Raw genomic sequence first — 12,641 nt, 5'->3', positions numbered from 1 at the left:
AGAGTCATGAGGAAGTGTGGAACTTAAATTACATTTATAAGAGATTTTCTTGTAATTACGATTTATTTCTTCTCTTTAATGGGGAAACATAATTTTTCCAGTTACTGTACTGCACAGTCAGTATATTCTTGAAAATGTGCAAAGAGAGAAAATTTACAAAGGGATCTACGAAAATTGTTTTATTCCATCTAGAAGTTTATTTTCCTATTTAAATTGTAATTATATTTTCCCCCTAAACTCTCCATCACGTTATAAAATTAGAGATTTAGCTTAATTTTACGACATTTCTTCTCGTGAATAAAATATTCTTGCTGAATCCCAGTAAAGCCAGGAGCCTATTTGGCTTTGACAACATCCATAGGCTAAATTAACATGTTTACACAAGATTAACCCCGTGATACGCGATAGAGAGGACAGCTTGAATTTTATCAGGCCAAAATAAATAATTTACGAACAACAGGTGGTGCAAGACAGGCAGGCAGTGAATCACAAAATTAAATTACGGATAACCAACCAACAATGTTTATTGCAGATTGCGTTCGTAATTGAACATCAACACCGACAGATGTTGCTGAATTTTGTTTTGCTAAGTGGAACAGCCTGGGATCATGTGGCTGTAATCGTGATAAAAAAAGTGGAGAGAAATTAGCGGCCGAATAATTACGAGATGGGTGCATTCACTCCGAATTCTGCCCGGTGCTCGCTGGCTCGTTCGCCGCAGACTGCGAGTCAAGATCAAAAAAATTATCTCACTTTCACCACACCGCGTTTTTGGAGCTGCTCGAAAGCATTTTACAGACGCTCGTTTTCCGATCCAATAAAAAAATCCGGCGTTTCATAAAAAGCAGGGCTCGAAAATCCTTCGGGCGGAAGCAGCAGGTTTTGGGCTTGCTCAAACTATAATTTCACCAGCTAAGCATTAGAATTTAAAACTAGGCAATGCATTTTTTCCCTCTCACTTTTTACCTGCCCAGGAGATATAAAACTAAAATAGAGGCGGCGAAGTTTGGGCCATAAAAACAAATGTGTCCCACACCGCAGCCAACAGAGGAAGCAGCGAGATGCTAATGACGACCAATTTGCGTGTTATTTTTTAGGTGGAGCAGCAGGTGCGTGAGCAACAATCGTGGGATGTTGCGCAAGAAAGGCGGAGATGCAGCAGCAGCAGCAGCAGCAGCAGGCGCCGCCGGAGAGTCAGTCCGAATTGGCCAGCCGGTCAGTCCCGTTAGCGGACCAAATATTTCGTTCACTTGTCCAGAAGCACGCACACACACGCCTCTCATCTGCCCGCTGCTCCACATTGGCAGCAACTCTCAGCGCCGCAAATAAATTTATGCAACTGTCTGCGCGAGACTTTGGCGATCACCGTGAATATTGCAATCACGAGCGAAAGAAACGGCCCCTGGCCAAAGGTGAAGGAGCTTTTTACACGGTCGTATCGCGAGACAAAATCCTCGTCAGGTTCACGGCTATGTGTTTATTTTTATTTAGCCTGAATCGTGGTTGGGAATGCAGTGCGAAGCTTTGAGATGATTACTTTTGTGTCACAAACAAACCGGATCTATAAATTGCTGTAAAATTCTGGAAGCTTAATACATATCTGGTAATTGATGGTATTCTGCTTGTTTTACATATTTATAACTGGATAACAAGTAAATTAAATAAACTGAATGGTTCTTCTGCGTAGAATATTAAATCAGGATGGCCAGCTATTAGTGAAAAATTCGAGAGGAAACATTTAATAACACGTTCTCGTAGTGCACAGCAGCTCTTTCGACCCCGTAGGCCTTATCAGCGCTATTTAACTTCCAAAACTAAATTCATTAGCTGCAGAGAATTCGGAATCGGTGATCGTCGAATATGCCCGGGTTTGATGAGGCCTAGCTGCGGGGCCGAAACAGTACGAGAACGTGTTATTAAATTTTTTCCTCGCAGATTTTTCACAAATAAATGAACATCCTGATTCAATTTCCCACGCAGAGTAGAGCCATTCAGTTTATTTAATTTAACGATTAACCTAAGTGTGTTAATAAAAAATAATTACTGTTTTAAATTGCACAAGGTTAGTAAACCCAAGTTAGGTTGTTTTTCTTAAAGTGTTGTGATATTTTTAAAATAAATTTCACGCATTCAGTGCATTGAATAATTTCTTAAATACAATAATCAATTTTTTAATTGCGCACCAGATCCGGTAATTAAAATTCTTTCCATTGAATGAGAGTGATTTAAAAGTAACGAGGAAGTAGTGTTAATCATCTGACTGTCTCTGTTATTACTTAAAAATTCTGTTATAACTAAGAATATCCCGCAGAGAGAATAAATTACATAATTAAGAACAGTTACTTCCTAACAACTCACCTCAGCAGGAAATCAACAACATTAATGCAAAATTCCATTCATGACGAATTGATGATTCTTGAGAAGTCTTAAAGGAAATCACCTTAGCACACCGCTGACTAACTCTAATTTTTAGTTTCTTTCGCGCATATTTGTTTGTTTGTAGCTCAACGTTTTTCTCCATAGGGAAAGTACAGGGAAGCGGACGTGCTTTTGTCATTTCACTGGCGTTCGCTTTGCACGCGGAGTAACCAGAAATCGGCGCATTTCACCTCCATATTCTCCATAGCTGTCAGCTTGCGGGAAATTTTCTCTCGCAAGTGCCAACAGGTTGGAGGAGTGGCGTATTATTTTAAAATGCAATCCCTCATCGTGTAAATAAACTTGCAAAGTGGAGTCGTCTTTTAGCTTCAAAAGTGCCCGCATGGCTTATTTATAAATAAATAAATACAAAGAATGTTGTCTTCTCTGGCAACACTCGAAACGTGTGTTCGGCTGCAATACATAACACGTCGCGTGTGCACTTTTTGTTGCCCGCCGCGATGTTGCAGCCATTTGGTTTTATTGGGCAACTCGCCGCCGCTCCATAAGACTCAGGAAGTGCTGCGCGGCGGCGGCGGCGTTTTGTCACCGCGTTCGCCGGCCTGACTGGTTTCTCGCCGCCTCGCATAGAGATCGTTAGAGATTCCAGGCACAATCAGGTGTACCGAGGCCAAGATCAGCTTTTCTGGAATTTCTTTCAAGCCTCCGCAGCCATTGTAACGGATTTGAATATCCTGTTGCATCATAGTTTTATCACAAAATTCGTTCCTATGCTTCTTTGATCCAGCCTTTTAAAGTGGTGAACAACAAAAAGAGCCGAAGCGGAATTATTCGGAAGTGAAATCAGCTGATATCACAATTGGTCGACAAATATTACGAACCAAGGCTTAAGCTTCCGTTAAAATTATAATTTGTTGTTTGTGCCTTTATTATTTAACTATTTCTGGGAGTAAAAATAAATGAACAGTGTGAATGTGTAGCAATTTTACTTCAAATTAGCTTGTCTCCTGTAGAATTTACTCGTCTTTGAGCCCCGTGGGAAGCAAGGAAAAATTTTAACCAGTGAAGAGAAAAAAATATTTGAGCAGTTTTTAGATGACTTTTGGCCTACACATTGGCGATTTTGTTTGTTGTTCTTAAACAACAGACATATTAAAATATCAGTATATGCCACAAACATTTATTTTGCATAAATAAGAGATTTATACTGTTTCAAAAATAATTTTTATTGAAGATTTCAAGTAAGGAGACAGTCATTACCATTTGAAAAGCACGGGGTAACTTTCTAGCCAATTTTCTCAAAAAATTACAGAGCTTCTTAGTTCAATTTAGGCTTTAACTAAATCCTAAGGGATGAGTTTATGCATTGGCAACAAGCATTTTCCAGGCTTTTGCAGTATCATCCCTCTTTTGCAAAAATTGTGTGCTTTTTTAGATTAAAAATATGAGTTTATTGCAAATTAGCAGGGTGTTTTACCCCATATCTAGAAATAAATAATAAAATTTCAATCGGAAACAGGGAAAATTTGTCTGCCAGTTCAGTATAATATTCTGAGAAAAATATTTAACCAACTTTTTGAGTTCTCGTTCACACACAGATGCGGCGAGCGACAGATTGCCGCACAATTTTAGCAGAAAACTTAACTGCTTTGCTTTTGATCGAACGAGGCCTGGGCAATTTCTTTCTTTCTTTCTTTCTCGAGTGGCGAATATATATAACTGCATGACGTGTAATTTGGCAGCTCCGTTCTTTGAATCGCGCCTGCAAAAAGAGCCGACGCAGGTATTATTCGAAAATTCGCCGGGGCAAAAAAATGCGCCCAGCTGCACGGCTGAATAAATTGCACGCTGGCACATAGTGTGCCCAGGCGATGGCGGCGGTGGCGGCGGCAGTGGCGGCGGCAATGGCGGCGGCAGGAGGCCCTGAGAGCTCGAGTTCAAGGAACTATGCTCCTCTGCCGCCGCCGCCGCCGAGAGTGTACAGCATGCATCAAGTGCCTTGATAATGCCTCTGCCCAGGTACAATGGTCTTGTTTCCACACCTGACGGACGGATGGATGGATGGATGGCCGCGGCCACTACATCGCAGGCGCCACCGATCTCAGCCTCCCGAGACGCGCCGCCGCACGCCGCAACCTATGCGCGCCTTTAATTTGCTCTTCGCACGCGGACGTAAATATATAAATGTATGCAGGGTTATCGACCATAATCTTAATCGTGTTGAGACAAGGTAAATGGATAATTGATTGACAATGCCACGCTTGGAAAATTAAGTCGATTATTCAACTGGTTTTGCTAAAAAGATGTAGAATTGACATTGATAATTTATCAAACAACTTAGAAACGGTCCGCGGGAGAGAGAGGATACAGTTTCTAGGAAAAATAAAGCTAAATGATTACTGGAGATGGCAGTGGCTGAAAAATGCGGATAGATTTGACATTTTGGGGTTTGAAACCCGACAAACAGTGATATTTTTTAGTTCTCCTCAGGAATAAAACAGGTTTTTAACGAGTTAAGTTGTTTCCGCCAGATAAATAACTAATATCTAGCTGTTATGGGTTTTAAACTATTGAACTTACGATATTCTCTGTGGAAACTGAAAGAAAATCACGCCTTTTCCTTTTGAAAACTAAATATTTTGTCCCTGAAACATGAAAACCGAGCATTTTGAACTGAACTACCAAGTAAATCTGTCATCATTTGGCAATCAAGATTGATTTCTAAAGTTTGTACAAAATAACAAGTTTCTTAGCCAATTGAGGTTGTGAAATAGTTTTGAAAGCTCTTAAACTTTAAAAAACTATGGATTTGAGAGCGCAGGAATGGTTTTGCGTCGAAAACTAAAGAAGTAAAGTGATTTATCAACATCTTCTATAAAGAGATTTATAGTAAAAAGTTTGAAACATGATATATCATGAGATTGAATTCAAGTTTACTAGAATTTCAGAAAGTTTTTGACGGGGAAACACTCCAAGAGTAGATCGTTGCTATTCTCAAACAAGCTGAATTTCGCAACAAGGAAAATTCGTAAGTTAATTATGCAGCATCAGGTTAACGCCCCATGAAGCTTTACGCAAAAAACGAAACACTTTCCTAGAAATTAGCTCCAAAATGGGCCTGAAATTTTCCATGTTTATTTTATGCAAAGCATTCAAGCTATTTTTTTGTATCTAAAGTCGTAACTGTCTAAAATTTAAATGATAAGAAGTACAATCATGAAAATCTGTAATCACACTTTAAGTGGTTTGTTGGTCAAGTTATAGCTATACTCGTGCGTCAGAGAGTGCCTAACTATATAGTTGTTATCGCGCGAGCCATGCGACGTTTTTCCTTCCTCGTCAAAATCACGGCAGCGAGTTCAGAATCCTCAAACCTAATTATAACATGTTCTTGTGGGCAATTTTCGCAGCGACAAGACTCACGGCGCCATCGGGTCGGTGCGATTGTTTTTATTGTCTGCTGCGCGAAATTGCATTATTTTTCGTCTCATCCGCAGCCGCCTGGAGGCAGGCAAGAAACATACGCCGCGAGATGAAGCAAACTGCTTTTCTCACGGGCACCCACCGACAGAGATTATTCCGAATTTATGGCCGCCGCGAGCAGGGGACCGCCGAATGAGACGAATGAAATGCAAGGGCATGGGCCTCGCTCGAATCGGATGTGTCTGCAAAATGAACGCACCAATGCGCACCAAAAGAGGCACTCAATCGCATAGTAGTTGCAGCAGCCGCGACAAAGTGGCCTCACTCACACAGCAGCTGGACAATTTCAATGGGCGTGATTAATGCCCTGCTCTTGCACACATATACATACTATTAACTGCGCGTTTCCACTTTTGAACTCTGGCTCGAGCCTGTTTCCTTTCCTATTTCCACGTTTGTAACATGAAACCAGCAAGTTGTTTATTGCTGTAAAATGTTTAAATTGATTTTGATTTTTTCGCTTCTCTATCTGGAAATTATTTGAATTGTTTGATTCCATAAACAATTTGTTCAATAATTTGCAATAATAAAAAAGGACCTTCCTACAGTAAAAATTCAAAATTTGCGAATTTTCTCCAAAATGTACGGTGCTTGAACATATTTTCTTGGCATATTCCGAATCCTCTCGTCGAGATCGGTCCAATTGTGTCTGCCAATTATTGGGGAAACTCTTGCTTTTGAAATTAAATCGGATTTCAAGTAAGGAGACAGCCATTACCATTTGAAAAGCACGCTAACTTTCCAGCCAATTTTCTCAAAAAATTACAGTGCTTCTTAGGTCAATTTAGGCTTTAACTGAATCCTAAGGGATGAGTTAATGCATTGGCAACAAGCTTTTTCCAGGCTTTTGCAGAATCATTCCTCTTTAAGTTGGGATAAAACGCATGAAATAGATTTTTTTTCCAAAATATATAAAGGTAATTTTGGCTTGAAGTTAGAACTAAGTAATATTTTATGCATACCAGGTATTTTTCCTTTATATTTAACTCCTCTTAATGAAACAAAAAAAGTTATTTTTCAGGACATCCTATGAAATATTTTCCAGTATGATTTGCATTTTAAATTGCAAGATAAAATCAGATATCGAATTAACTTGAAAATATGAAAAAATGGCGGTGCCATCCTGCGATGCCTCTATAAAAATTAGAAACCTGATTAAAAGAAAAAAAATTTTGTGAATGGTCTGGTATAAATAAATCTAATGGCCTATAAAATAATAAAATCTACAGACCTGTAATGGCTTTATGTTTCAGAATTTATTAGAGAATTGTCTAAGTGTGTAGTTTTATTTCTTGAAAGCCGATAGCACCAAGAAAAAGTCTTTTCAACCTGATGCTTTTACAAAGCCCCAAATAATATCAATTTTATCACAATTAAGATCTAGATAAATCCATTCAAAACTTCTGGTGTATCTGACGTGGAACTACGTGGTGGAAAAAAGCGGGGCGTATGTATAATACATTTTGATCGCAGGGCATAATTATGCTGCTGAGATAAGCGGGCTAGTGGGCGATGAAATATATTTGCATCGTCCACTTGCAAGTTAAGTGAATGAGCCGAGCGCGGCCTCCGCGGGCGAATTTGCCTTCCTCACTATTATTGCGACACAGAGGGAGACTAATAAACGTCCTTGCTCGGCCGCAGATAGAACAGTGCACGGCGGTCGGACGGACGGACGGATGGGACAAACCGAGAGCGTGCGTATATATAACATTTCACTGGCTTGACCCCTTCATTAATAAGCGGCGGCGGCGGCGACGACTGCCACCGACCTTGCCTCCGACTCGATTCGCAAGGTCACTCTTCTTGCCCTCATCCAAACCGCATTAGTTCTAAGTAAGCAGCAGCGTAATTTATGGCTGCGCGCCGAGCGAGTTACGGAATTATTGCCGGAAAAGAATTTATACATAGAAAGTCCACACGTGGAATTAAAGCGGAATGTGCGGCTCTCAGAGATTGTCATGGCCGTTTTTCAACCTACTTGATGGTGTGATTATTATTTTGGCAGAGCAAATGAGGTTCAAAATTTATTGTTTTTAAAAACTACTGTTTTATTTATCACCTTAAAAATGGGATATTCATTTTTAAATTTTGTTGCAATGGTCGTTTCAATTTGCGAAAGCGAGAAAATATTTTGATTTTTTGACAGAGATTATTCTGACAATGAGAAAAGGTTGCAGAGCATTTTTTTAGCCCCAATTTTACATTTGGTAGGTAAAGAGGAATAAAAAGCTTGGAAAATGCTAGTTGCCAATGCATGAACTCATCCCTTAGGATTCAGTTAAAGCCTAAATTTACCTAAGAAGCACTTTAATTTTTTGAGAAAACTGGCTTGAAAGTTAGCGTGCGTTTCAAATGGTAATGGCTGTCTCCTTACTTGAAATCCGATTTAATTTCAAAACCAAGAGTTTGCCCAATAAGTGGCAGACACCGTTGGACAGATCTCGACGAGAGGAATTGGAATGTGCCAAGATAATATGTTCAATCACTGTAAATTTTGGAGAAAATTGGCAAAATTTGAATTTTTACTGTTGGAAGGTCCTTTTTTACTATTGCGAATTGTTGAACAAATTGTGTATCGATCAATTGTTTATGGCATCCAACAATTCAAATAATTTGGTCCAACAATCACTAAAAACATCAATTCTTGCAAATAAATTTGTAAGGTCTGGTTTGAATCAAATATCTTCAGCAGAGCTCGGATAAATATTTAGAACTGGTTGACCGAAATTCTAATAATTCCTGTTTTTCACACATAGTATACTAATTATTGAGAGTATCAACATATATTTGTTCAAAAATATTAAAAAATTAGAAAGCAGATCCAAAAGGACGAGCCAATGCCTGATTTCTAATCTTCTGACGATATCAAATAACGGAAAATATGGATTGACGCCTTGCATTCCTCTTTCGGGAAACTCACGCGATCGAAAGGATCCAATTTCTTTCTCTCGGGCGCGCGCTTGCTTTCCTATCCTGCGAAATTGACGCAGCGCAGCGTTTTGACAATGAGATAATTGGCTCGGAATCAAGATAATAAGAAGTAGTGCCGGTCGGCCGGGGAATTATTGCAGCCTGTGTATTGTACCTTGTGCGAGTTGTTTCGGCGTGCTGGCGTGAGACAGTTGGTGGATGTGCACTGAGATGGATATGCGCTCGCGGAGAAGAGGTAATTCACCTCTCGCTCGCCTCTGGTCCTCTCATTGTGTGCGCTACGTGGTCGAGTTCATATTAACAGATGAGTAAGTGGCCGGCTAGCCACTTCGCAGTCTGCACAAATGCGCGCATCTAATCCTGCAACACAAAAGGCAAATGATTAGCGATGTGTTTTTGGGTTTGAAGCATAATTTGCTAGAGTTTTAGACGATTCTTATGCACTATTTTTTGCATGATTTGTACTTAAAGAATTTCTTTCCCTGAAGGAAAAAAATGAAAATTTAACCATTACATCGTAAAATGGCGACGCTTTGTCCTAAAAGAATTTATTAAAGAGCGAAAGAACTACCTACCTGAGCATAATTGCCTGGTGCGATTTTAAATCCTTGAATTAAGAGCGGTTTAAAAGAGTTTCTGAGCCTTAATTTAATTTTAAAATGTATTATTTCCATCTACAGTCAAAAGGGAGCAGTTTTTTTTATAAAAGAGCTGGTGATTCTATTGAAAAAGTACAACGCAGTTGCAACGTTTTAATTATCACCCCCATGAATTAAAATTTTTAAATGTGAAATATTTTTTATGCACAAAAAACACATTTTTATACTTAAAGAGAGGCCCGAAAAGAATTTACAGCCATAAATTTAAAAACAATTGCACTTAAGCACGGAATGAAATCTGATTTAAGTGGTTTGGGCAGTTTTAAATGTGGTGCAAATTGCATGGCACTCATTATATGGCCCCATGACGATTGGAAGCCCACAGGAAAAAGCCAATTGTCTCAAATTCACAGCACTCTTTTAAAGATATTCAGGGAATTCAACTTGTTCGTGGTTTGGCAGTTGTAGCACTTGTCACAACTTTTCAAGAAGTTGCATCATAAAAAAGTTCTTTCCTTCAATTATAACTTGTTAAATCCTCTTCGGGAAATTCACCAGATTCAAGGACGGATTTTTGCGGCCAACATATTGCGCATTATTATTCTGATTTAAAAGATCAGATCGTAACTCGTTTTGATTATTTTCCTTCCTTCTCATCGCATTCCTTTCAGGCCTTTGTCTATACTACTTTTCCGCCTCCCTTCTTGGAATGGAACAAATTTCAATTATTGGCAATTATCGGGAGTGCGACCGCCCTTAAACCCTTGCTTATTACTACACTCGGCTTGCCTGGAATTGCAAACCCCGCCGCGCGAAAATCCAACGCGCAATAAAATCGCTGTAATAACTTTTTACGGCTCCAACCAAAGTTTTACCTTTCGGCCGTAAAAGCTGAAATTTGCATTCTGCGCCCTGAGAAAATCTGTTGGCGTCACGAAATATCTTGTTGGAATTGTCGGCAACCCCGCGACCTCTCATTATCTCCGGTGCAAGAGGTGAGAGAGATCACCAGCGGTCAAGCGCATTAATCGAGTGTGAACCTCGGACTGGTCTACATTACCCCATTTGCAATAAATAATATTTAAATGGAAGTGCATGTGAAATTTACAAGCAAAGCGCAATTAGCATAATTAAGAACGTCGAATCGAATCGATGCGTGCAGCGATGAATAAATATAATAACACGCAAATGAACAGTTAAGATAAACAAGCCGCGGCGCGCGGAACGAACGAGAGCGCAATCATCATCGCGCGCTCGGACACTGCTGAGAGAGAGAAAGAAATAAGAAAATCCGGATACGAAATATTATGCGAGTGTAATTGTACGAGCCGCGCGCGAGTGAGTATAATGCCTCGGCGGCAGGAGGCAATGCTCTTTGCAGCAGGAAAAATGGTAATCCCCGAGACGGCGGCGGCAGCGGCGGCGGCGGCGGCGCACACCAGAGCAGAGCAAAGCGGCGAAATAATAAATAAATAAATAAATGAATAAAATATGCAGCAAGTAGAGTGCAGGCAGCAGTAATTCACGGAGAGATAAGAATAAAATAAAAGAGTGAGTACAGGCAAGAGTAATGCGTCTGCTGCGCTGATTTATTCCTGTAATACGTATGTGTGTATGTGAGAGTATACCTTTACACACACACACACGGAGAGTTTGCGGTGCAATCGCTGTGAGAGTGGCGGCAGGCAGGGACCTTTCCAAGGTCGTTCGTTTGCTGCCCACAGGTACACGTCTCAGGTATTACTCTCTGCGCAGACTATGTAGTGCAGTACATATGTACGGGTCGGTGCCACAACCAACCTTCCGACACCCCACCTTGTGTTCCCTGTCGCCGCCGCCGCCGACTCTTACTTAGAGGAAAAAACGACAAAGACGACGACAGTAATGAAATTTCTGTTTTGATGAGGTGCAAGAGTCAAAAGCCTTTGACGGCAGTGCGTCGAGCTGCGATGCACCACAATTAAAAAACCGGTCCACTAGTCCACTGCAGGTGACAATTTAATTTGTGGCCGGCGAACAACCAGTTTATACGCAATTAGGAATAACAAAAGATGTGAGACAATGGAAGGCATTTTCAATCAAATTATATAACAAAATTGAAATGGCCATGCTTTTCACAAAAAATGAAAAAGACCAGGAAAATTATAATAATTTTTTCCAGCATCCTGACGCACCTCATCAGCTAGCTTGTGTTGGACCTCAAAATTGTATGGTTATTTTAAATTAATAACCAAACCATTTTTACCTGAGAAAAGAGTATATTTTACAGACGCATCATTGTTATGAGATGTTAAAAATAATTTAAGGATAAAAAATATAAAGATAAGATAAAAAAGAGACTATACTTGAGATTCGGATTAATTGTCTACTTGTTATTTATCGATCAGTAATTTTTAAACACTGGCGTTCCCCAAATAATCAAAGATAATGTATTTTTTTCCAATGCAGCTGAAAATTTCAGAGCTGTTTTGCTTGAATATTTTCCTATGTTTGTGATGTTTGATTTGGCGAAAGAAACATTTTATCCCTTAACAACTAAGAAGCTCATGGACCACCTGCAGGGTGTTTGAATCATTGCGACAACAGTGTTCAATGAGCAAGCAGATATAGAAATAGAGGGAAAATAAATAGTCATTTGTTCACTGTAACGTTAGCTGTTTATTTGGAAAGCATAAAAACTTCTGTTGGCCTCCACAGGCACATTCTCTAAAATAATTAAATATTAGAAATCAATCCACAATCTTATTGAGTTCAACAATATTAGAAAAGGGACATTTTGGATGATTCTCTATGAGTTTCAAGCGATCTATTCTTTGTAATTTCAGTGTATATAAAGAGATAGTAAGTTAGAGAATGAAAAGCAAAGCCGAATCCTTTCTATTTTCTATTTGCAAGGTTGGACTATAATCGTTCTTGAATCTTGAGCTCTCGCAACTCCGAAAAGACACAAAGATATATTCGTCGTTGATTCCGTAAACACGGCGACTCACAACCGAGCACGCAGGGTCAAATTCCTGTGTAATTAAGGCAGCCGTGAAAATGAAACGAACAAACACAAAATTTCTGAATATTAATGCTATCCTTTCACTCGGAAAGAAAGACGGGCGCGCATTGTGAATTAGTCAAATGGCATCAGAGAGAGAAAAGGAACAAAAAAATAACGCGCGGTGGCCGTGTGCGTGTTTGCGTGCGCCGGTGACGTTACCAAAGCCAATTTAAAAGGGAGGAGTTGAGTGATGCTCCCTG

General features: G+C 39.8%; 1 protein-coding gene across 1 annotated transcript in view; it reads right to left on the bottom strand.

Annotated features, from left to right (window-relative positions):
* LOC135938902 (beta-1,3-galactosyltransferase 5) overlaps positions 1-12,641 on the bottom strand; it is a 36,645-nt gene that overhangs the window by 4,297 nt on the left and 19,707 nt on the right. The window contains exon 2 of the mRNA XM_065482923.1: positions 8,951-9,156. The gene's annotated coding sequence lies outside the window, so the exon portion shown is untranslated. The remainder of the gene's footprint in view (positions 1-8,950; positions 9,157-12,641) is intronic.

Source organism: Cloeon dipterum, chromosome 3 (genome assembly GCF_949628265.1).
Source record: "Cloeon dipterum chromosome 3, ieCloDipt1.1, whole genome shotgun sequence".
NCBI lineage: Eukaryota > Metazoa > Arthropoda > Insecta > Ephemeroptera > Baetidae > Cloeon > Cloeon dipterum.
The sequence above is the reverse complement of the archived record's forward strand: the minus strand, read 5'-3'. Positions and strand labels throughout refer to the sequence as shown.